This window comes from Cupressus sempervirens, chromosome 11, assembly GCF_028749045.1.
Source record: "Cupressus sempervirens isolate cs-2001-9-10 chromosome 11, ASM2874904v1, whole genome shotgun sequence".
NCBI lineage: Eukaryota > Viridiplantae > Streptophyta > Pinopsida > Cupressales > Cupressaceae > Cupressus > Cupressus sempervirens.
The window spans coordinates 157,994,130-158,018,961 of record NC_143128.1 but is presented as its reverse complement, the minus strand read 5'-3'; the positions used below and the strand labels follow the sequence as shown (position 1 = coordinate 158,018,961).

Genomic DNA, 24,832 nt, shown 5'->3' with positions numbered 1-24,832 from the left:
TCTCACTATACATTTTTTTTTAGATTGGAAGTGGATAGGAGTGCATTTGTTTATGGTTAGAAAATCTTTTGTAAATAGATATTGTGTAGTTCTTGTTTTGACAATTTTGTGAAAAATAGATCCCCCATGAACCCTCACCATAGAATCATCATGGCCTTTATGAATTTGGAAGTGGATTCCTCGTACAATCTACATAGAAAAGGAGAATTTTGGACAAGCCTTTTTTCTATTTTTCAAGTGATTCCCTAGGCAAGCTTTTGAAGCATGGCTAGGCAATCACAATGCTAGCAAGTTGTTTTTGATAGATTGAATGTCCTAGAAATTTTAATATAATAATTACAAGAGGAGGAGGGATATATGAAGAAACTATGTGTCAAAGGAAAAGTTCCGAAGACAATAGTTTCTATGAATTTCATTAGGCCCTATAAGGTGCTTACATGAAATGTTTAAATCTCTTATTTTTAGGCATAAAAGTAGAAATGTGGTGTATGGACAAGTTGGGATTCAAAGACATAAAAAATATTGAATTACTTCAAAAAGGGTATTCATATTGTTAATTAGTTTTCCAACTTTTAAAAGGGAATTTGGAGTTACAATCCAAAAACCAAGTGTGGAAGTTTAATTCAACTAGGCCTAATTAATATAGTTTTGCCAATTTTGAAGGAATCAATAGTAAAATCGGTGGATTTGATACCAATAGGATATGGAAAGTATAGAATCACTCAATTTTAATCCTTGACCCCAAGTTTATGGTAGAATGACCATTCTTGGTGAAATTGTGTGTTTGGAGAACAATTTGGAATGTCTCCATGATGGATGCAAGTTTTAATATTTTTGGTGTAGCTAGATAGGGAAGTGAGTAGGATAAGATAGCAATACTCTTGCGGTTAGGATGAAAAAGGGGATCCCTATTAGGCTAGAAGAGAAGCCTAGGTGAGTCCTTAGTGAAGGAAAAGGCTTTTAACAATCCAGTTTAGATCACAAAAATATTGATTTTTTCTATTTTATATTCCATGCATTAATCATGCACTATTTAATGCATTTCATATGCTTTATTTCAATAATAGTTAAATGGTAGTTCACAAACTAGAAACATCTTAACTAGTGCTTCATTCTAAATCTTCATCATCTATACTAAAAATATTTCTTGCATGGAATGAATACCAATGATGATGAAAACTACAATGGAACTATATGGAAGGAATACCAATGATGATAAAAAATATGCTAGAACTATGACTTTGACCATCACTTAGATCTCAACACTTTCCCTTGATGCAAAGATTGTCAATATGATCTCCATAAACTCAAGTGTGACACATGCAACTTGTAATGCAACTTCTCAACACTAGAATCTTATAGTCTAACATGATACTTCTAATAGAATTCAAATAATTCTTTATTAATTTCTCTCTTTCATGAGAGATCATAGGGCTTAGTCTTCCACTCCTTTCTCTAATATAGAGAAGACTCCATGACACTTGCATGTGTCAATAAAAATAAGAAGTCATCCACTCAAACATCTGAACCTTGATCTATCACTATCTCTTTTGACATGCAAACATTAATGTTTGTACAACCTTTTCAAAATCTTTGTGACCTTTTGCAATCATGATCCATCAATCCATCCATAATCAACATACATACAAATTTTCATAGATTGTCTGTCAAAGTGTCTATTCCAAAAAAATTTGACAAGTGTCAAGATCCCAACATTTATCCTTAGAATGTTTTTCTCTATGATAGTGAGAACAATGCCCTCTGTCAACTGAATTCTTTGAATTTTCATACTTGCAACATCGGTTCCATCTCTCTTTTCGAATCCTAGGCTTTCATATTTTTGCCTCCAAATGGGTTGGATGGGCTTATTCCTTGCCCATGCTTTCCCAATTTGTTTCATTTGAATCTCACTTTCTGTATAATCTTCAAACAGATATTATTTGTAAAACATCCGAATGATTTAGGCTTCATCTCCTTCTTGCTTTTGTCAAATGTTTGCTTTACCTTGAGTGATGAGAGCCTCCTTAGCCACCTCAGAAGATTTCCTCTACATCTCCTCTGACAGAAGTGCAACAACCACTTCATCTATTTTTAATTAGGTGGTAGTACTTCCAATAGCCATCACAAGATGATCCCATTAATCAGGCAATGGGCACAACAATAGCATGCAATGCTCTTCTTCACTAATAGACACACCAATAGATTTCAGTTGTGCAATCACCATATTGAATGTGTTTAAATGATCCACCATAGCCATTCCTTCTTCCATTTTCAAAGAGTATAACTTCTTTCTTAGGAAGACCTTTTTTACCAAGGATTTTCCCTAATAAATATCTTCCAACTCCTTCCACAAAGAATCTACAATTTTCTCCTCATGAAAATTCAAGATAATAGAATCTACAAGACATAGTCATATCAGTCCTTTGCCTTTTGATCTATTAAAACCCAATCTTCTTGCTCCATACCTGAAGGCTTGTTACTAGACATAACAACTCACATATCATGATCAAATAATATATCTTCAACTTTAAGTTTCCACAACTCAAAGTTTGTGCCATTGAACTTTTCAATCTCTACTCTTCCTATACCTGCCATCTCAATTACTAGATAAACACCTTTTCAAACTCCCATTGGAAACAAATTGACACAAACAAAAACCCTACTGAACAAGGATAACCCAAGCTTTGATACCACTTGTTAGGAAAGCTACTTGCAGAAAATGTCTTTCAAATGCCAATTTACAAGGGAAATACAAAAGAATGTAAATCTACTTTAGAACATTGAGATGAATAAGAAAAAAAAGAACATTGAAAAAAAAGTACACACAAGATAAACACAGGAAGCCAGATTTAATGTGGGAAACCCTTTCAAGAAAAACCCACCACCCAAAAAAGCTTGAGAAATTTTGTATTACAGTAAAAAATTTACATACAACAAACTCTGGTTTCTAGACAGTCTCACAGGCTCAAAATGCCTTTAAAATCAACCCAACTTTCACAACTCCAACCTTTTCTTCTTCTTTTGGCCTATTCAGCCCAACAAATCGCACAAACATTTATACACTCTGCAATTCATTATGGAATCTAGTGCATTATCTATCAAGAACAAAATGGTTACTATCCCAATGGTTACTCATCCATTTGATGGTCACTATTCCAATTGGCAATCTTTTCAACAAAGGGTCACTCCCTTCAGCATCAAAGCCTTAGGCATCATATTGCTTCATTGTACTACCATGAGGCTTCACCGTACAACTTTACAAACCACACATGACTTCATCATACACCATATTGTTCTATTTCACCATACCACAGTATGGATGTACAAAACACTCACAACTCCACTGTACAAATTGTTGAAACAATATTATGTCAATGTATGGTGACCTCCACTGTACAGTACTATGGACTCACCATACGATGAGGTTCCTTGCACTGTATGGTACACACTTCATCACCTTAACAATAATGATGTCAATTCACATCATACATTTTTCCATTCTCTAGAACATTGAGCTCTATAGACAAAGTCAAGCATTACAAAAACCCATGAGTTGGTTGTATTCATAGAAATTTGCATTCCTTCACAATGGTGTGAAACAACAATCTCTTTGTATCTTATGAGTTAGTGTAGGAATTCTAGTAGTGAACATTTGACTCAATATTGCCTTATGAACTGGCATTTTCAAATAAAACCATTTTTGTTATGGATTCTATGCATGGATGCTTTATTAAGGTACATTTATACCTTTTCTTTAGTGGAACCATCTTCTAAGCATTAATCTTCTACATTCTTATGCCTTTGGGACCATGTCCTCATAAAGTTCCACCCTCTCATAAAATTCTACCTACTTAGTTCTGTGGTTTCCTCCTTTTTAAAAATATATTGTTTCTTTTTTTTCTTCCTCTTATGTTCAAATCTTTGCACTCATTTATTGTATACTTTAGTGAGTTAGTTTTAAAAAAATGTTGTCTAAGAATAATTTAGGATTTTGAATAAAATTATATCATTACTAAATCATCCTATAAATATTATTCTTTTGCAATTTGAACTTGCTAAGAAAAAATAACTACATGTTGTTGGACATGTACAATGTTTTTCTACATAAATGTGTTGGAGTATCTAGATTCATTATTTGTAAATGTGAATGAAATTTTTCCTATTCTCAATATGACAAAGTCCAAGCTATCAATTCAAGATACCAACACAAGAAACTTCTTGGTCACTGAGATTGCAATCAATACATGTATTTTGACACTGTTTGCAATAATTTTGGATAGGGCACTAATATGACATATACCTAATGTTGGACAAGGAGGATTCATAAATGATCTAGAATATAGACAAGTTTGACATTTATACTTAATGAATAATCAGATGTATTAATTTTTTAGATTAATATGCTTTGAGAGACCATTAGGTTTACATGCACTCAAAGCTTTAAAGAAAACACAACAATCCCATCTTAGGTTGAATGTAGAGCTTCAATTTTTTTTTCATTTGATCATTTTAGTTCCTTTTTTGTATACAAAAATGCATCATTGTGATGAAAAATACCATAAACAAAAGGCCTAGAGGTTTGTGAGCCAGAATATAAACCCAAGTGTAGAAGCATGGTTTAAAGAGGTGACTAGATGTTCAAAAGAAACAACATGCTATGAACAAATGCAAACATGCATGCAAAATGTGGGAGAATATGCCAAACGTATGAAATTATTTTAACATTGCCACTTGCCCCAAGATGATTAGCGCTCCTTAATGCTTGCATATTTCAAATAAATATTTTTAAATTATTCTAACAATTAGGTTTTATCATCACACAATCACCATATTGGTAGGATTGGAGGATTCCAATAGTAGTATAGATTGATAGAAAAAAAATTCTAGTGAGAATGAATTAATTCTTTTAATCTTTTAGCTTTGAAATTCTGCGTATCACTTCTTTAATGACATCATTAGAATCCATGCATTGTATTCCTAAATATTTTGTCTTTTCCCAATTGGATTAGTGTTTGGATTATTCTTTAGGAAACCTCTACCAAGACATATTAATTATTTTGATATTGTTCAAATCTTGAGCTAAATTTTAAAAAAATTAAGATAGAAGAACTTGGACTTCTTGGTAGAGATATTATACTTTTCTTTATAAAAAAAATTGACTATACTTAGTTTAGGCTTGTGAGAACAATTTTTTAAAAGGGAGATGTGTCAAATGAAGAAGATTATATAACTATTTTGCAATTGTACAATAATGGTGTCATAGTACAATAAATTGTGTCCTAGTTGTTCAAAAAATAGAAATATTTAGAATTTATAACTTTATATAGAATTTAATAATGCCCACACAAGTACAAAAATAAACTTAATATAGTTTATCTAAAAAAATAAATGGTTCTCTCTACAAGACTATAAGGCTTTGGCTATAGTTCTCCCGTTCTCTTAGTCAAAATTTTAATAAAAAATGTCATTTGGAACATCACCTATTCTAGCATGGAGGGTTGAATTTAAATCAATGTCAATCTCAAGCTTTCACACAACATTGTAATTCTAACCATTTTTAAAATTGTTTTATCTATTCTATCAATCTCAAGCTTTCAAGCAACATTTTCATTCTGACCTTTAAATTTATTTTTAAAAAATTATCTAATTTACCTTACTTCTAACCATTTTTCTTTTATTGATTTATCTTATTTGAAATAATTTTGGATATGGTGGATGTGATAATATTTCAAGAATCAGAGAGGTCTTGTGTTCGACTCTACACAAGATAAATAAATAATAATAAATCTTGGCTTCAACCTCTTACGAATAAAAAATATATATTAATTTTACAATAGGAAAGACTCCACTTGGAAGATCACAAATCTTGGTTTTATCATGATGTTGAAACATAGATGTTGCTACCAAAATTTTGAGATTCAATAATTTTAAACTTTTTGATACTTCGTCTAATTCTTGCTAGAATTACACAAGTTTTAATATTTATAATATATTTTATATTGAAATATTTCTAGGGTAAGCTATCATGAAATGATATAATTCTAATGGTATAACTTATTAATATTATAGTTCCCTAAACTTTTAGGATAGGAAGATCATAGTGAGAAAATAGGGAAAGCTTTAGATTGATATGTAAGAGAAATTTTCCAATCAAATCATTGCATTTCTATGATAAAATGTCTTTTGTGTGTGTGTGTATGTGTGTGTGTGTGTGTGTGTGTGTGTGTGTGTGTGTGTGTGTGTGTGTGTGTGTGTGTGTGTGTGTGTGTGTGTGTGTGTGTGTGTGTGTGTGTGTGTATGTACACACACACACACACACACACACACACACACACACACATTGATGATATTAAGGGAATTTCTAATTATTTTTTCATAAGGTAGAACTCTACATAAATAGACCAATATCATTTCATAGTGAGAAGCTTAATGAGGCAAAGAAAAAGTACAGATCTTATGACCTAGAGTTATATGGATTAGTCCAATCCTTGAGAAAATGGAGGAATTACCATTTTCCAAAGGAATTTGTGTTATATCAACAACCAAGCTTTACATTTCCTTAATTCACATGACAAACTAAGTCACAAGCACATGATTATACTAGATTTTTCTCATAGATTCTACTATGGCCAATAATGAGAAGATATATAAAGATGTGTGTGATTCATGCATCATTTGTCAAAAGAAAAAGGTGACTTCATCAAATAACATGTTATACCGGTCACTTCTTATACCAAATAGACCTTGGAATTTCTAAGCATGGACTATGTAGTTTGCCTAGCTAAGACCAAACATAGACTTGATAGTGTATATGTGATAGTTGAAAGGTTTAGAAAAAGGGCTCACTTTCTGTCAAGAAAAAATATCATGATGTGTACCATATAGCTAATATTTTCTTCAAGGAGCTAGTGAGGATCCATTGTTTTCAAATCATTGTTTTTTGAGATAGAGATTCAAAATTCATGAGTCATTTCTTGAAGACTCTATGGAAAAAACTAGGCACCAACCTTTATTTAGGGTATGCTTATCACCTACAAATAGATGGGTTGACTAAACTGGTTAATAGAAGCCTTGGGAGCTTTGTTAGATTTCTCATGAAGGAATATTTGTCAAACATGGGTTCATATTCTTCCTCAAGCTAAATATGCATACAATGATACTCAAAATAGATCTACTTGCAAGAGTCCTTTTGAAATAGTTTATGGGATATTCCCAAGAGGCATATTGGAGCTCAGAGACTTGGGAAAGAGTGGCTATTGTGAAGATTTTTCCATGTCTATGAAGGAGATTCATGATGTAGTAAATAAACTTGGCTGATAACACCCATAAAATGAAGCAAAGAGTTGATGAGAAGAAAAGTGACTAACAATTAATGGAATGAGACCTGGTTATCATACATCTCAATATATAAAGCAAAAAATAGGGAGAACCTCATAAGATATAGATGTTGATCTCATTTTGATATTGACAAGGTAGTTACAAAACACTTATGTCATTATTTAATAGAACTTAGTGCATGTCAAGTAAGTAGTACAAGCCGAGCATAAGTTTTCAATAAGTCACTCAAGTGCCAAGCAAGTAAATACATGCCAAGTGATTCAATGTTCAATAAAATAGTGTATACCGAATTATTCAGGAGCCAAGTTACAACATTAAGGATATAGTGGATTTTGAGCATCAGAGCTTTCAAGTGCCAAGTAAACAGTTTTTTTCATAGTTGTTTGTAATGGCACAAACACTCATGTAAACCATATTTGGGCTAATTTAAGGATTTCTTTATGATTTAGAAGATAAGGTTGGATGTATATTTGTGAATCCCTATGCACTACATGAAACTAATCAAAAAAGGGGATGAATTAAATGAAAAAATGGATGAATCACAATAGTTGATTCCTACCTAACCCTATTCTACCAATGATTTTATAAGGAGAGCAAATGTTAGAAATTTTGACAGCCTAGTATTCATATGTGAGAGGAGGAGGACGAATATTATTAAAAGTAAATTTAAATAAAAAGTAAAATATTCTAATCTACACTTGTGTAGAATCAAATAATTTTTATTCACTTTTTTCATATAATTTTTATTCACTTTTATATTTTATTAATAGAGAAGGGACTATTTATCAAAAAAATATGGTTTAAGTCCACCGACCTAATACAAATTAAAAACCAATTCAAAGTGTAAAAAAACCCACAAAGTTTAACACGATCATCATATTAAAATATCTATGTAAATTAAATATTCAAACATAGTTATATTTATGTAACAATAGACAAAATTTAAAGAAAAGGTTAAAGGTTGTAACTTGAAAATGTATAGTAACAAATATATTATATCATATTCTCCCTATTATAATTTGAACCATGAAATTTAATAATGGTCATAGGTGTCAAGGTCTATGGAATAATCACATTTTTAATGTATAGAGAAAATAATATCAAATATGTCAAATACAACTTGCTTAACATTTAAAAATGTTTTATTAGGTTGGATAACCAAAAAATATTATTTCAAAAGAGGGATTATGTGCACCCACTTAATACACAACCTTGAAAATAGTAGAAAAATTATTCAAATTTACAAACTATGAAGTCAAAATGTGCACATAACTATGAAGGTCGAAACATATTTAGGGTCCATTTGGCTATAAGAATATAAAAATGGGAATAGGAATACTTATTCTTGAATAGAAAATTGGGCTACATATTTCTACTCTTGTTTGGTTCACCCAAAATTTGATGCAGAATTCATAGACTCAAAAAATTATGTTTCCTAATATAAAAAAAATAGGAATAGGAATATGTATTCCTATTCCACCTATATAGGTAGAATAGAAAATGCTCATTTTTGGGCCAAAATTGGAATACTTATTCAAATTTTATTCCAATTCCAATTATGATTTGGTGCATCCAAATAGAGAATTCAAAATTTTAAGAATATAAATATGCCTTTTCCACTTGTATTCCCATTGCCAAATGGTCCCTTAATGTTTTTGAAATAGTTGATAATAGCCAAAAGAAACCACAAAATATTGAGAGTAAAATTGTCTTTAATCATAGTTCTTAAACTTCTATTCATAAGAAATTGAATAATAAACTAGCAACATTTAAAAACATCACTGCTATTGGTTGAAATAAATGGCATAGTCCAAAAAACTCTGTGGGGTGTAAAGTTCAGAGACATAAACATAAAAATAGAAATAAAAAATAGTAGACCCTGGTTTGCTCCTTAGGTGCTTCCTTTGTCCCATCCTCCTCCTTTTCTTTCATCGGTCTATCTAGGATGGTTTTTACCTAATCCTTTTTGGGTTCTCTCAGTTATCTTTCCTAGGTCCTTCTCTTTGTTAGCCTCTTAATATTTAAGGTTAATCCAAACAATAAAAAAATTAAAAATAAGAGTCAACAATTTTAATATAACATTTTGTCCTAAAAAATAAAACAATATTGCATAGCTTGCACTTTAAAGATGTGGGACAAAGTCACATTAAAAATGAAGAAAGCATTGATGAAAGGATATCTCCAATGCAACTTAATAATTTTTTGGAGATGTTTAGTAAAGTTACACATAAAAAATTGAGCTTGTATAGCTCTAAGAATTATTTTAGATCAAACTAGTTTGTGTTGGACATTTCTACACCCTACCAGGTATGTTTAAAATTTCAAAATCACTTTCATTATGAATATGTTGATCAGTGGGAAAACCCCTGTGGGAATGATGCTCACAAGATTATATACTAATATAAATATTCCTTATTAGAGGATGGACATTTTTAGGAGTCTATTACAACATTTAGTACATATGAGTCCCTGTTAGGAGACTTTGAATCCTTGCTAGAAGATTCCAACCCCATTAGGAGCTGTTAGGAGTTGTAGAAGATAGAATGACCCACTTTCCAAATAGCTTCTGGGGAAAGACCATTGAACTCACTATCCAACTGAACTCTCAACTATTCCTTGTAAAATAATTGTATGTACTATACTTTAACTTCTTTCCTTTCTCCTTTCAACAAGACCAATAACTCTTAGACCTTGTAGACCAAGTCATGAACCTTGAACCCAAGTATCAAACTGATGGGGACACAACCCAAGAACAGAATGGACACAACAGAAAAGGGGAAATTATATTAACTAAGAAAATAAGCTAGTAGAAATAGTACAGAGAAAATAAACTTCAGAACATGCCCTAAGGGCTTACAATAGCATAAATCTGGAGAATATTTCTCCTTTTAGCACCTCCTCTAAAACTCCACTCTGAACTGCCTTTTACAATGCTAGAAATCTCCTTAAATAGACCCTGAAGGGTTAAGGACTAGGAGTACATTCTAGAAAGTGCTAGTAGGCATCCACCGATGAAATAGAAGGTTCCAGAAGCTACATTAGAAGTCGGTGCAAATCTAGAAGAATCCAGAAACGGTAATCGAACTTTCGGGAGGCATAACTTTTGAACCGTAGCTCCGATTGATGAATTTTTTACATTTTTAGAAAGCTCTCGAAGCGCTCGTCCCCCATTTTTTGACCCTTTTCAAGGTCATTTAATCCCCTAAACCTGACTTTGAAGCATTCTTAGGAGGTCTCCAAAACTCAAAAAACTGCAATAACTTTCAAACCATGGGGCCTATTGACCTGATTCTTTTTTTGGAATGCTCTAAATCATGATTACATTCATCTGGCCAATTCACACCTTCTAGTTTACCGAAATGATGGCCCAAATACATGCTCCTATTTTTTTGGGATTTTCAAATGCACTGATAGTTGAACTATGAGAGTTGGAACCTTTATTTGGGCCAAATGGGTATCCAAAAATGTAAAGACATGAAACAAAAACTAAGTCTAAGTACATTTTTTTGGGTGACACGGGATTGCCCTTATATCTCTGGATGCTCCTGCATCAGACACCCAAGGTAGATTGAAAAGTGATCATGTCACTTTATGGATGGTAGAGGAAATCCCAAATGGGAAACCTCAGCTGCTGAAATCCAAGTTGAGTCCTCGATCGGCCGTCCTTTCCATTGGACCAAATACTCTTCATACTGCCTGTTTCTGGTACTCCTACCCACACGATGATCTAGAATGTCTTCTATCTCCTCCTTCTTAGAAGCAGGAATTGGACATGACTCTAAAACCAGCTCCTCATCTGCACCATCATCATGATACTCTGTTAAATCTGCAATGTTGAAAATGAGAGAAATGTGAATACCATCCGACAACTCCACCTCATATGCATTTCTTGAGTCATGTTTCTTCAAAACTTTGCAGGGGCCAAATTTCTTCATTTTCAGCTTGTTGTAAGTACCAGCTGGAAATCTTTCTTTTTGTAAGTGCACCATGACTAGATCCCCTACTTGAAATTCCTTATGTCTTCTCCTCTGATCAGCCCTAGCTTTATACTCTTGATTCATCTTGATAATGTGTGCTTGAACCTCCTCATGTAAACGCTTGATGTGTTCAGCAAATTCCTCAGCTTCAGCACTTATCCTCTCCCCTTGTTCTATCTTCCTCAATTCTAGTGCAGTCCTTGGGCTATTCCCATATACAATTTTAAATGGTGATTTCCCAATACTCCTATTTACAGAGTTATTATAAGCAAACTCTGCCTGTGGTAGAATCAAATCCCATCCCTTGGGCTTATCTCCAACTAAACATCTCAGCAAATTGCCTAGACTTCTATTTACCACTTCTGTTTGGCCATCAGTGTGTGGGTGATGCGTGAAACTGAATTTCAAGTCTGTTCTCAACTTCTTCCACAATGTCCTCCAGAAATACCCCACAAATTTAGTATCTCTGTTAGAAACTATACTCCTTGGAAGACCATGTAGTCTTACCACCTCTTTGAAAAACAAGTCTGCAATATGGACAACATCATGAGTTTTGTGGCATGGAATGAAATGTGCCAATTTGGAGAACCTATCAACCACCACGAATACTGAGTCATTACCCCTTTGTGTCCTTGGAAATCCAAGAAAAAAATCCATACTTATGTCCTCCCATGGCCTTGATGGAACAGGAAATGGCTGATATAGGCCAGTATTTTGACTAAACCCCTTAGCAACTTGACAAACCTGGCAACTCTGTAAAAACTTCTTCGCATCCTGCATAATTTGAGGCCAAAAAAAATGTTCTCTAAGAATGGCAATGGTCTTATCCTGACCAAAATGTCCTGCCATCCCTCCACTGTGTTTCTCCTTAATCAGGTTTTCCCTCATGGAACTCCTTGGAATGCACAATTGACTACCTTTGAAAAACATTCCATCCTGAATCAAATAGTCTAACCACTTGGTTCTATCTACAGCAATAGGTTCTTTACAAGCTTTCCATGCTTCAGCAAAATCAGGATCCTCGGGGTACAAATTCTTGAGTTCATCAAACCCAACTACTTCAACCTGCATTGTTGTAAGAAACAACTGTCTCCTACTTAGTGCATCTGCAACCCTGTTAGATTTTCCACTTCTATGCTTCAATACAAATGTATAACTCTGCAAGAATTCTACCCACTTCATATGCCTCTGATTCAATTTACCTTGGCTATTTAGGTACTGTAATGCCTGATGATCAGTATACAAAACAAATTCCTTTGGCAATAAATAATGCCTCAATTTCTTTAAGGCCTGAACTATTGCATAGAATTCTTGATCATAAACATAATACTTCTTCTTTGCATCATTCAATTTTTTACTAAAATTTGCAATAGGCTTACCTTCTTGGCTTAATACAGCCCCAATAGTGCGGCCACTAGCATCACAATCCACTTGGAACCCTTTTCTAAAATCTGGAAGTGCCAACATAGGCTATTCAGTCACCTTCTTCTTCAGCAATTCAAAACTTCTCGTAGCTTCTGCAGTCCATTTGAACTCTTTTCTATCCCCTCTTATTGTATCAGCTAGGGGTGCACATATACCACTGAAATTCTTAATAAACTTCCTGTAAAAACTAACCAGACCATGAAATGATCTTACCTCAGTATTAGACCTTGGAGTAGGCCATTCCAAGATGGCTTTTACCTTCTCTGGATCCATTTTGAGACCTTTAGGTGATATAACAAATCCCAAATAGACTAACTCCCTTTTTGCAAAGACACACTTCTTTAGATTAATTAACAGTTTCTCTTCCCTTAGCCTTTCAAGGACACTACGAATATGCAGTAAATGTTCTTCCAAAGTCTTGCTGAAAATTAAAATATCATCCAAATAGACAGTAACAAATTTTCCCAAGAACTTCTTAAGTACCTCATTCATGAGCCGCATGAAGGTGCTTGGGGCGTTCGTCAATACAAAGGGCATGACTAACCACTCATAAAGACCCTCCTTGGTCTTGAAGGCTATTTTCCACTCATCTCCTTCTCGAATCTATATCTGATGATAGCCACTCTTCAGATCTATCTTTGTGAAGTACTGAGCTCCACTCAAGCAGTCCATAAGATCATCCATCCTTGGTAAAGGAAATCGGTACTTGATGGTTATCCTATTTATAGCTCAAGAATTTGTACACATCCTCCACTCTCCATCCTTCTTTGGTGCAAGTACTGCAGGTACTGCACATGGACTCAGGCTCTCTCGAATAAAGCCCTTCCTCAGCAACTCCTGAACCGGTCTATTTATCTCCTCTGTTTCAGTAGGAGTCATCCTGTGAGCAGCCTTGTTAGGCAAACTAGCTACTGGAATCAGATCTATCTGATGACTAATTTTCCTTACTAGTGGAAATCCATCTAGAACATTATCAGAGATAATACCTCCAAATTTCCCTAGTAAATCTGAAACTTCAAATGGTATTTCACTACTACCTTCTTTATCTTTCCTAGGAATCAAAGCATAGCATATATGCTGATGTTTCATGCCATCTAAAAACTTCCTTCCATCAACAAGAGAAATCCTAGCACTGCTACATACCTTTTCACCTTCCTTTTTCATGGGCTTCAATTTGTGGCAAACTCCATCCTTTGTCAGAGAGTATGTGTTTGCATGTCTATCATGTATTTCATGTCTATCAAACTGCCATGGTCTACCCAAAAATAGATGGCAAACATCCATTGAAATAACATTACAGAGAACTTCATCATGGTAACTCCCAATTTTGAATTTTACTAAACATTGTTCACTTACTAGGACCTTATGATCATCTTTTACCCAAGAAATCTGATAGGGTTGGGGATGTTTCTCCCTCTTGAGCTTCAGCTTAGAGACCATCTGTTCTGATACCAAGTTATCAGTGCTACCACCATCAATGATCACATCACAACATTTATCCTCACACTTGCATCTGGCATGGAACAAACTCCTCCATTGTCCTAGTTCATTCTCACCACTTAGTAGGACTCTTTCATTTACCAAGGTCTCTCCTCTTTCTGCATCCTCTGAATGTGATGATTGTGCATCCTCATCCACATGAGCAACCCTAGCTTGGCCCTCAGCTCTCCTATCTGTCCTTCCTTGTCGTTGAGGGCATTCAAAGGCACGATGACCTTCTTCATTGCAATGGAAACAAGTACCACAGAAGCCTCCTCTTTCTTTTCCATGTCCTCTACCTCTTCCTCTTTGATTTCCAAAGTCTTGATCATGGGAGCGGTTGAAACCCTCATTCCTCTGGTTTCTGCTAGTACCCACATCTTTATTTTTCTTTTGGGTTTCATTGCGGCCTCCAGATGATCTACCTCTTCCCCTTCCTCCTTGATCGCGCCCTCTTTGTCTTCCTTCAAACCTTTTATTCAACTTCTCTTCAACTCATACGAAAAACTGGTATGCCTCTTCAACACTGGTCATTCTTACCAGATTTAATTCTTCCTGGATGCTAGGTCGCAACCCACTGATATAACGAGCAACCTTCTCCTTATTTGCTTCTGCATGCCCTGCTCTAATCAAGAGTCGGTAAAACTCCTCTGTATATTCTTGGACTGATCTTCCTGCTTGCTTTAACCCATGCATCTCCTTAAATAGATCAAGCTCGTAGTCCACAGGAATGAATTGCTTCTTCAATTTGTCCACCATGCGATCCCATCTTGTGATCTTCTCCTTTCCTCTTCTAAGTCTTTCCATTTGAACCTCTTGCCACCAAATTTTGGCATGGCCTTTTAGTTTGGCCTTTGCAAACTTAACCCTATCTGGGTCCCTTATATCCTCATACTCAAAGTATTCTTCCAGTTCATTGATCTAATCGATCAACTCATCTGGTTTCAGATTTCTTGAAAATATACCCACTTCAATTGTAAGTCTCTTCCCAAACTTAGTAATGGCCCTAAAAAGCCTTTCCTCTACAGGATTCAAAACTTCCCTGTCAACTTCCTCTTCTAGGCCCATTACTTCCTCTTCATTGTCATCCTCACTATTCTCACCTGCGGCAACATTTTCTCCTCTATGAAGCTCCTCTTGCAATCCTTGTACCTGCCTCTAGAGGGCTCTAACCTCCTCAAGATCAATAGCTCTAGCCCTTTTGCCATGCTCTCTTCATGGAGGAATCTTCTAACTTGAACCCACAACCACACAGTCCTGATGCAAACTGCCTCACAGTCGGTGCTCTGTCTACACACTCAGGAAAACCTGCTCTGATACCACTTGATGGGGACACAACCCAAGAACATAATGGACACAACAGAAAAGGGGAAATTATATTAACTGAGAAAATAAGCTAGTAAAAATAGTATAGAGAAAATAAACTTTAGAACATGCCCTAAGGGCTTACAATAGCATAAATCTGGAGAATATTTCTCCTTTTAGCAGCTCCTCTCAAACTCCACTCTGAACTGCCTTTTAAAATTCCAAAAATCTTCTTAAATAGACCCTGGAGGGTTAAGAACTAGGAGTACATTCTAGAAAGTGCTAGTAGGCATCCACCGACGAAATAGAAGGTTCCGGAAGCTACATTAGAAGTCGGTGCAAATCTAGAAGAATCCAGAAACGGTAACCGAACTTTCGGGAGGCATAACTTTTGAACCGTAGCTCCGATTGACAAATCGTTTACATTTTTGGAAAGCTCTCGAAGTGCTCTATAGCCCTATGGACAAGCTTTTCTCTTCCCCCATTTTTCAACCCTTTTCAAGGTCATTTAATTCCCTAAACCTGACTTTGAAGCATTCTTAGGAGGTCTCCAAAACCCGAAAAACTGCAATAACTTTCAAACCGTGGGGCCTATTGACCTGATTCTTTTTCTGGAATGCTCTAAATCATGATTACATTCATCTAGCCAATTCACACCTTCTAGTTTACCGAAATTATGGCCCAAATACATGCTCCTATTTTTTTAGGATTTTCAAATGCACTGATAGTTGAACTATGAGAGTTGGAACCTTTATTTGAGCCAAATGGGTATCCAAAAATGTAAAGACATGAAATAGAAACTAAGTCTAAGTACATTTTTTTGGGTGACACAGGATTGCCCTTATACCTCTAGATGCTCCTACATCACAAACTTTAGATCACACAATAAAACCTCAACAATGAAGTTTCCTTCACTTCTGCTCTGCTTTTCTTATCTTCACATTCCATAGTTTGTACTGGTTACAATCATCCACATTTTTCCATACATCCATCATACATGATTAACAATTCCCTAAGTTGGTTGTTACACCTTTTCAATTAATTATTATAGGACCACATTAACAACATGTTACACTTAGTGATAACATTAATCTTCCACCTTGTAACTTGAATATCTTTTTGTAGATGTATCAATATGATGAGTGAGCTTAGCCACATCATCATCAACGTGTCTTCTATACATCTTTTACTTCAGCTTCTCAGAATCAAAAATCTACTAAGAGATATAACAAGTTTACCAAAACATGCCTTTGTAAACTATATCTTAGGATAAGCTTTGTAACATCAACTTTTTCTATGTCTAATTTATCATTCAACATACTCAAAGAGTACAGTTATTACTTCATTTCATAGGAAGATAGTTATATCATTCAAATTCATGTGAGTAAGATCAACCGTTAAAATTAGTTTTAAAAAAAATTCTTAACTAAAAACATGAAATATTATTAGATGAAACTGAATGTCACATACCTCAAAAAACTAAGACCAAAAATCAAACCAAGGATGTTTCTGCAACCATATAGGTTAGTCCACAAATACTTTATAACAATTTCAAATAATGACTATCATCTAAAACCACTACCCCAAAATCAAATGATGATTACAATTAAATACCACTATATTTAAAATTAGGGCATCAATTACCATAAGTTCATTAGGGCTTCTAATACTGCTTTACCACTTAGGGCTTTCGCTATGATAGATTCAAAATTAGGGCTTTTGCGATGACAGATTCAATTTAGGGCTTTAGATTCCTTTTCTTCTAGTTGTTTAACTATGATAGTAACTCAAGGTTAGATAAATACTTTATTTGATATCCATATAAATGAAAAACAATCCATGATTCTATATCTTGCATCTAGATGTAGAATAATGGTAACAATAAACTAACTCAATTTAATCTTACATTCTCATAATTAAAAATTATAATACCTATTTTCTATAATAGTTGTTTGCATAACTTATATCTGTCTGATGCATATCCGACATGTTGAGAGAGGTGAAACATTGTTAGGGGATTAACAACCAACCTCGGACCACAACATATCCACACATTATCTCTAACGAGGAAGGCCCTGCCTACCTAGAATTAATAGGAATCATCTTACCATCCAATGGGCATTATGATATATAATGTGCCATATGACTTGGTAGTAGGAGATCATCATAATAGGAATATGCATGAGCTATTCATATTAAATGATAGATATTGAAATTTCATAACTGATACTAGTTCATATTATTAACAATTCCTTTCTCATACCTCATCACCCATCTTCTCGGCTACATAGTTGAGTGAGTCCTAGGTATCCAAAAATCTCAAAGCGGATGGTTCTAACAATCCTTCAAGAAGATTTCATATTTCACATTCTATGATTATGATCTTTAAAGATCACATAATTGACAACAACCTTGACAATCATTCAACATGAATGGAACATATATGAGCTTAACCATTATTTATTGTATTACTTATTTGATCGCAATATCATCCTTGTATTTTCTTTTATAGGTTCATCTACACCTCCTCACCATAATAGGTCAATTAGCTAGTGATTCCTTAGTGCCTTCAATTTAATTTTATTTGCATAACTCACACCTTCATCACCTCAATCTAGCATTTAGCCAGGTGATCTCATTGGTGCTCTTATTATAGTTATTGGTCATAAAATCTTATTTTGAAATGAATAGAATTAAAAAATTTATGAAGAACTTCAAAGGTTGTTTGTAAAGGTTGGCAATCATAAATGAAATCTATCTCTATAATACAATCAATTGAATTGAAAATATTATTTTAGGCAAAAGAAATTATAATCAACTAAGGTATTTTTCTTATGACAGTCTATGTAGATGCAAATACAAACTTAAAAATGAGTTTCAAATGATCTAAGACATAATAGAGATGACATGTTATAACATTATATGAAAACATAGAAAATTATTCACAACCATCTCATCTTAAGAAAGGTAAATAAAAGAAAAAGGAAGGAATTATTGGACACCTCTTGCTTGACACACTATTCTGCAGTTGAAATGTTATCACTTGACTCAAACACCTTCTTCTCAAAGCCCATGATGACTGCACTTGATAGGAATGCTAATGAATAAGTTTTTCGGATGCTATAGATGTCATAATAGAGAAAAGGAAAAATGAATTTGTGAAGTGGTAATAGGAGGAAGATGGATATTAGTCTAGGATGGTGATATACAACAAGGCTTACCAATATATTTTGGAGTTGACATTATGGCTTCTTACCATTACAAGATTCATACTCAATTTCTTTATTCAAATGGTTTTAAAAGAAGAATAAAGAAAAGAGGGAAAATAAAATGAAAAGGAAAGATGAAGAGTTTTATTTATTAATATTATTTTATATTATCTTATCATCTTGGTTAAGTTTATAAATACAAATATTTATAAATATTAATTAAAATATTATGATAAAAGTTATATTAAAATCCTTAGAGATATTTTTATATTTAAATGAATATGTAAAAACAATTATTAAAAATACAACGACAAAAGATGATTTAAAATCCTTTAATATACATTTAATATTTTATCCTAATTATTTTTATTAAATTATTAAATAACTCATGCAAATCCTGCAGATGTATTTTGGCTAGGTCTTTTACCCATCTGACCAATGATGGTGATGTCCTGCCTAATTCTTTTCTGACAATGCTTTCACCTCTTCCACATGCTCCTTGCAAGGAATTTCTCTGTAATTAAATTATAAATCATAAATAATCATAACAGTTAACCTTCCATCTTAATTTCCTAAATTTGTGATTAAAAATCAACTAACATATCATTTTCACTTGAAATCATAATGACCAACTATCTTACCTTTTCACCAAATTATACCAAATTAAACTACCAACTAACTTCATGTGAACCTCAATGGCTATATTTCAAGCTAGCTCAAAAATTGGGGTGTAATAGGCTTCACCAAAACTTGCATAAATTCTTCTAGACTTAATATATTATGCTTTCAAGGTTAGCTGCCTATACTAGACACTTAGTAGTATCTTCCTTTAACCTTGCTATTCAAAATACTTGACAATCATTCCATACCAACTTGATATTTATGTTGTTCTTCTATCAGATACCACAATAAACTGCTATTTTGACATCAATGAAAAACACAATCATGAATGTATCATATCATCATGATAATGAACTAATCATTATTATAAAGTACTCCCCCATAGGAATATCATCACCATTCATGCTTTCAAAAATCTCCCCCTTTGGCATTGATGGAAACATAGATGAAAAACATCTAGTTCCAAGAATATCATCTGCAAAAGACTATTAACCTTTCTTTTCAAATCCTCTTCATCAATCATTCTCCCATTGACTATTTTTCCAAACATGTTGTACTACTTTTCCATGCTTTCCAAACTATTTCTCCATGCTGTACTTGTTTTTCATGTTGTACTTCTCCCCCATTAACATCAATGTCAAAGGTTTTAGCAAGCAACAATCTCTAAAATGACTATTTCTAACTAGCTCAAGTGTCCAAAGTCACTTTTCAAAAGCAACATCCAACATGAGTCCTGGATGATTTTGTCCATCATAGACACCCCCCTATACAAGAAGCATCAACATTCAGTCTCGACAAACAATAGTGCTTTGTTACACTAGATTGATGCACTCTTGCATCATCTACTCTGATGTAGGAAGGGGCATAACCCCTAGCATAGTGCTCATATGCAATCTACTCTTTAGTGCTCATATACTCAAATATAATTTCCTGTTCTATAGCTTCCTCTCTCAACATGTGATACTTGATAGAAATGTGCTTGGTCTTAGAATGCAACACTAGATTCTTAGAAATATTTAATGTGCTTGTGTTGTCACAATGTATGACAACAAGTTCATTGAGTTCTATCCTTATATCTTTTAGCATTTTCTTCATCCAAGCAACTTGGTTACAATTGTTTGCTACTGTGACATATTCTACTTTTTCTATACTTTGTGACGTAAAATACTACTTCTTTCTTACCCAAGAAACCAACCTTCCTCCAAGAAAAAAGGCTCCACCACTGGTGCTCTTTCTATCATCCATACTACCTACCTGATCAACATTAGCATAAGCACATATATAGTGAAATCATTAGATTTATTATACCACAATGCAAACTCTAGTGTTTTTTTTAGGTATCTAAATATCCTTTTGATTAATGCATAATATGTTTCTTTGGGATTAGCTTGGAATCTTGCAACAATTCCAATTGCATTTTCTATATTCGGCCTTATGTGAGTGAGATATTGCAATCCTTCGATCATAGATCTGTACTTCTTCTGCTCAACATTAGGTGTCTCATCCTTTGTAGATAACTTGTGTCCAGTTACCATAGGTGTTCCAATAGGTTTACATGTTTGCAAACCAAACATTTTTAGTAAATATTTTAAATACTTATTTTGATAAATTAAGATTCTTTCTTTCTCTTGCACAATTTATAATCCTAGAAAATGTTTCATTTCTCCTATCATGCTCATTTAAATTACTTCTTCATTTCTTCTGCAAACTTGTCACTTTCATCATCATTTCCTCCAAATATGATATCATCAAAAAATATTACCAAGATCACTAATCCATCATCAATTTCTTTCCAATAGAGATTACTATTTTCCATACCTTTTCTATATCTAAGTTTTGTTAAATGCTTGTCCAACCTTGCACACTAGGTTTTGTGTGCTTGCTTCAAGCCATACAATGCTTTCTTCAATCTACATGCTATGTCCTTGTCATCTATCAAAGGATAACCTTCTGACTGTTCTATGTATACCTCTTCTTCAACTTCTCCATTCAAAAATATTGACTTGACATCCATCTAATATACTTTGAATTTCTTATGTTTTGCATAGGCTAAGAATAACCTTACTCTTGCCACAAGAGCATAATTTTCATCATAGTATATTCCTTCTTTTTATGAGTAACCTTTACATACCACTCTTGCCTTGTTTCTTACAACTTCACCTTGTTCATTCATCTTGTTTCTAAATACCCATTTACTTCCTATCACATTCTTATCTACTAATCTGGGAACCAATTGCCATGTCACACTCTTTACTATCTAATCCAATTCCTTTTTCATAGCTTGCTTCTAGTAGTCATCTTTACATGCTTCATTTGCATTCTTAGGTACAACATGAGATATCAAACATAGTTCTTCATTGATTCTTCTTCTTTTCATCATACCTTTATCCTTGCTTTGAATGATCTTCTTAGGTGGATGATTCTTTGTCATATTCTTACCCAAAGTAGGAGTTGGTATCTCAACTCTTGGCTTTGTTGAAGGTTTTGAGCTTTGTTCCTACCCTTTCTCTCCTTCATTCTACAAATTATTGTTAGTCTCAAGGAATACTTCATCATTCCTTGATTTAGTAACAACATCATCATCTAAATTGTAATCAACTACTCTTTCTTGTATCTTGAATTTCTCATCAACTCTTACATTTGCACTTTCCATAATAGTCTTATTTGTCAGACTATAACATCTATAAGTCTTGATTTTCAATGAATAATCAAGCAATATACCTTCATTGCTTCTAGCATCAAACTTACTAATATCATCACCTCTTTTGATATAACACTTACTACCAAAAATTCTGAAATACTTAACTATAGGTGAGTGACCAAAGCACAGTTCATAAGTGGTCTTGTTTGTATCTTTCCTAACTTGCACTCAGTTCATAGTGTAGACTATTGTATTTATAGCTTCTCTCCAAAACATCTTGGATACATCATTTTCAACTAACATAGCTCTAGCCACTTCTGCTACTGACAAGTTTCTTCTCTCTACTATACCATATTATTCAGGGGTTCTCGGAGCAAATAACTATATTTTGATTCCATTAGCTTCACAAAAGATGTTAAACTCATTTGAAGTAAACTCTCCTCCTCTATCTGATCGTAAAAAATTAATCTTCATACCTGATTCATTCTCAACTCTATTCTTGAATATCTTGAACTTATCAAATGCCTAAGATTTTTCTTTAAGAAATGCAATTCACATCATTGTAGAAAAGTCATCAACCAAAATCATGAAATACCTTTCACCATAGAATCCTTTAGTCTTTGTAGGACCGCTGAGATCTATATGTACAATCTCCAATTTTGCTATAGTGGTAAATTTCTTGCTAGGAAAAGAAGTTCTAATATGCTTTGCCAAAAGACACTCCTTGTATGTTATTTTAGAAGGGTTTATAATCTTAGGAAAATCTCTAACTGCAAACATACTACTAGTCTTCACAATGCTATCATATTACTAGTCATATGATGTGAACAACCACTATCAGTTATCCAATCAGATTTCTTTTCAACCTATGACACAAAAGCTATTTTCTTTGGGCTTTCTCCTTTAATGGCTACAAATCCTATTTCATCATCACTAGCACTTACTGCTTGTTCATCAAAATCATCTTCTTCATTCACATATGTTGGTACTCAATATAGACCCAGAATTAAATTTTTAGTGTATGGAATCTTGAACCTTTTTGAACTATGGTTCAAAGAAATTCAAAGTGGTCTGATGGTTTAGATGGCTTATCTTGCAAGTTCAATACTAAAGCTCCGTGGTTCGAATTTTAAAGACTGAAATGTACAAGCAAGGTTCAAATTCATAGTTCACATGTGAAGTTTTCCTGATTCTAAAGTCTCGAATTGAGGCCATGTCAAGATATAATCAATCTCTTAGTAGTCTAATATGAAAGGGAATCTTATTCAAATCATATGATTGAGCACACATCGAGGTCACCGATCAATTACTTGATTGAGTTCATTCATCTCATGTGTCTTCTAATATCAAAATCCCAGATTTTGGAGTTGATCTTATGACCAGTGAAGAATGCTCTATTTTTATGGTTTGACATGGTACGGTTTTAAGAATTATCCTTTTCCAATATGATGAAGTTGCATTGTATTATTACAAAATAGGTAAATCATCATTATCGGGCATGCATATTAGAGATAGCATTGTGGGTGTGAAAGTATTAAAAAATACCATGTGTTCTGATACACTCAGCTAGTTCAATACTTGTTTAAGGATACGGGACACAAGAGTTATAAAAATTGAGGAAAGTGCATAGAACATGTGTTGATTGTGTGAGGTAAGACACCCCAAACACCGTCGGTTCCTATTGGCAGATGTGAAATCGAGTTTCTCAAGAGAAGGCACGGGTTAGTACTAGAAGCATTCACTCATGCTCGAGTTTGAGAAGTGTATGGATACTATTAGCACCATTGTGGGCTGCAGAGAGAAATTGAGGCATCATTCTGACGGGTCAAGATGAGCCCATATGTGAAAGAATACGGGGTCTGCCAATACCCACAACAATAAATAGCTATCTGCCGCCCCCCAGATGAGGATTCCAGAGCATAACAAGCGAAGAATGAGTTAGATCATTCTCATTGCCAAGGTTTATTCATATGGAAGCACGTGGCTATGAATACAGATCATTAACGAATGCTATCTGCGGAGGTTGAAAGTTTTTAATTTTAGAAGGCAGAAAGACTTGATACCGAAGTCCATCAAGATCTTTAGTGACTCATGAGGCCAGTAGTATTGAAACTATCATAGATGATGCCACACTCATAATCCAACTTTGTGGTGAGTCTTGGGTTCCCGATATTGAGTGTTCTTTTAGCAAGAGTGTGATGTAGAAAGACACGACGCTCCTCACGGGACATCATTCCAAAATAGCTCTTACTGCAGAGATGAATAATAACGGTAAGGTCATAAAACCCACATTTCCCATGGCCGCACCCACAAGGCTTACTGCTCATCCTCATTTAGCTACATTGACATCCACCCGAGTGGCTTTCATGCGCCTCACCACCTCAAATCTTGAAGGTTTATCATAGTGCCAACATGCCAGGAATCGACAAAGATGCCAAAGTCAGTGATCACACCTGATTCGTGATAGCAATACATGGAGGCTTGTTTCGATACTGAAATCACCTGTTGTAATAGGAAATTAATCATGCAGCCCTGGAAGATATTGAAAAAGAGAAATCATGGATAGTGTAGGTGAATTGTTTGACTAAATGCTTGGAGTGACGGAGAAAGTATATGGCCTATGATGCCATAAATGTTTGGCAAATGATAATATCATAGCCATGATCTAGACAAAACCACCTTTATGAAAGCCTACCAAGAAATGGTTCATGAAATTGGCATCCCATTTCATCCTGTCGGGATTGTCTCTTATGGCAACCAACGGTTTCAGTCATACATTGAGCTTATGTAAAAGGTTTGACAACATACCCGAGCTCGATTAAAGGACATAAGGCTCG

General features: G+C 34.1%; 1 pseudogene; it reads left to right on the top strand.

Moving 5' to 3' along the window:
* The window catches only part of LOC149528681 (aquaporin NIP1-2-like), a 74,862-nt pseudogene extending 50,462 nt beyond the window's left edge, over positions 1–24,400 (top strand).
* Positions 24,401–24,832: the final 432 nt, after the last annotated feature.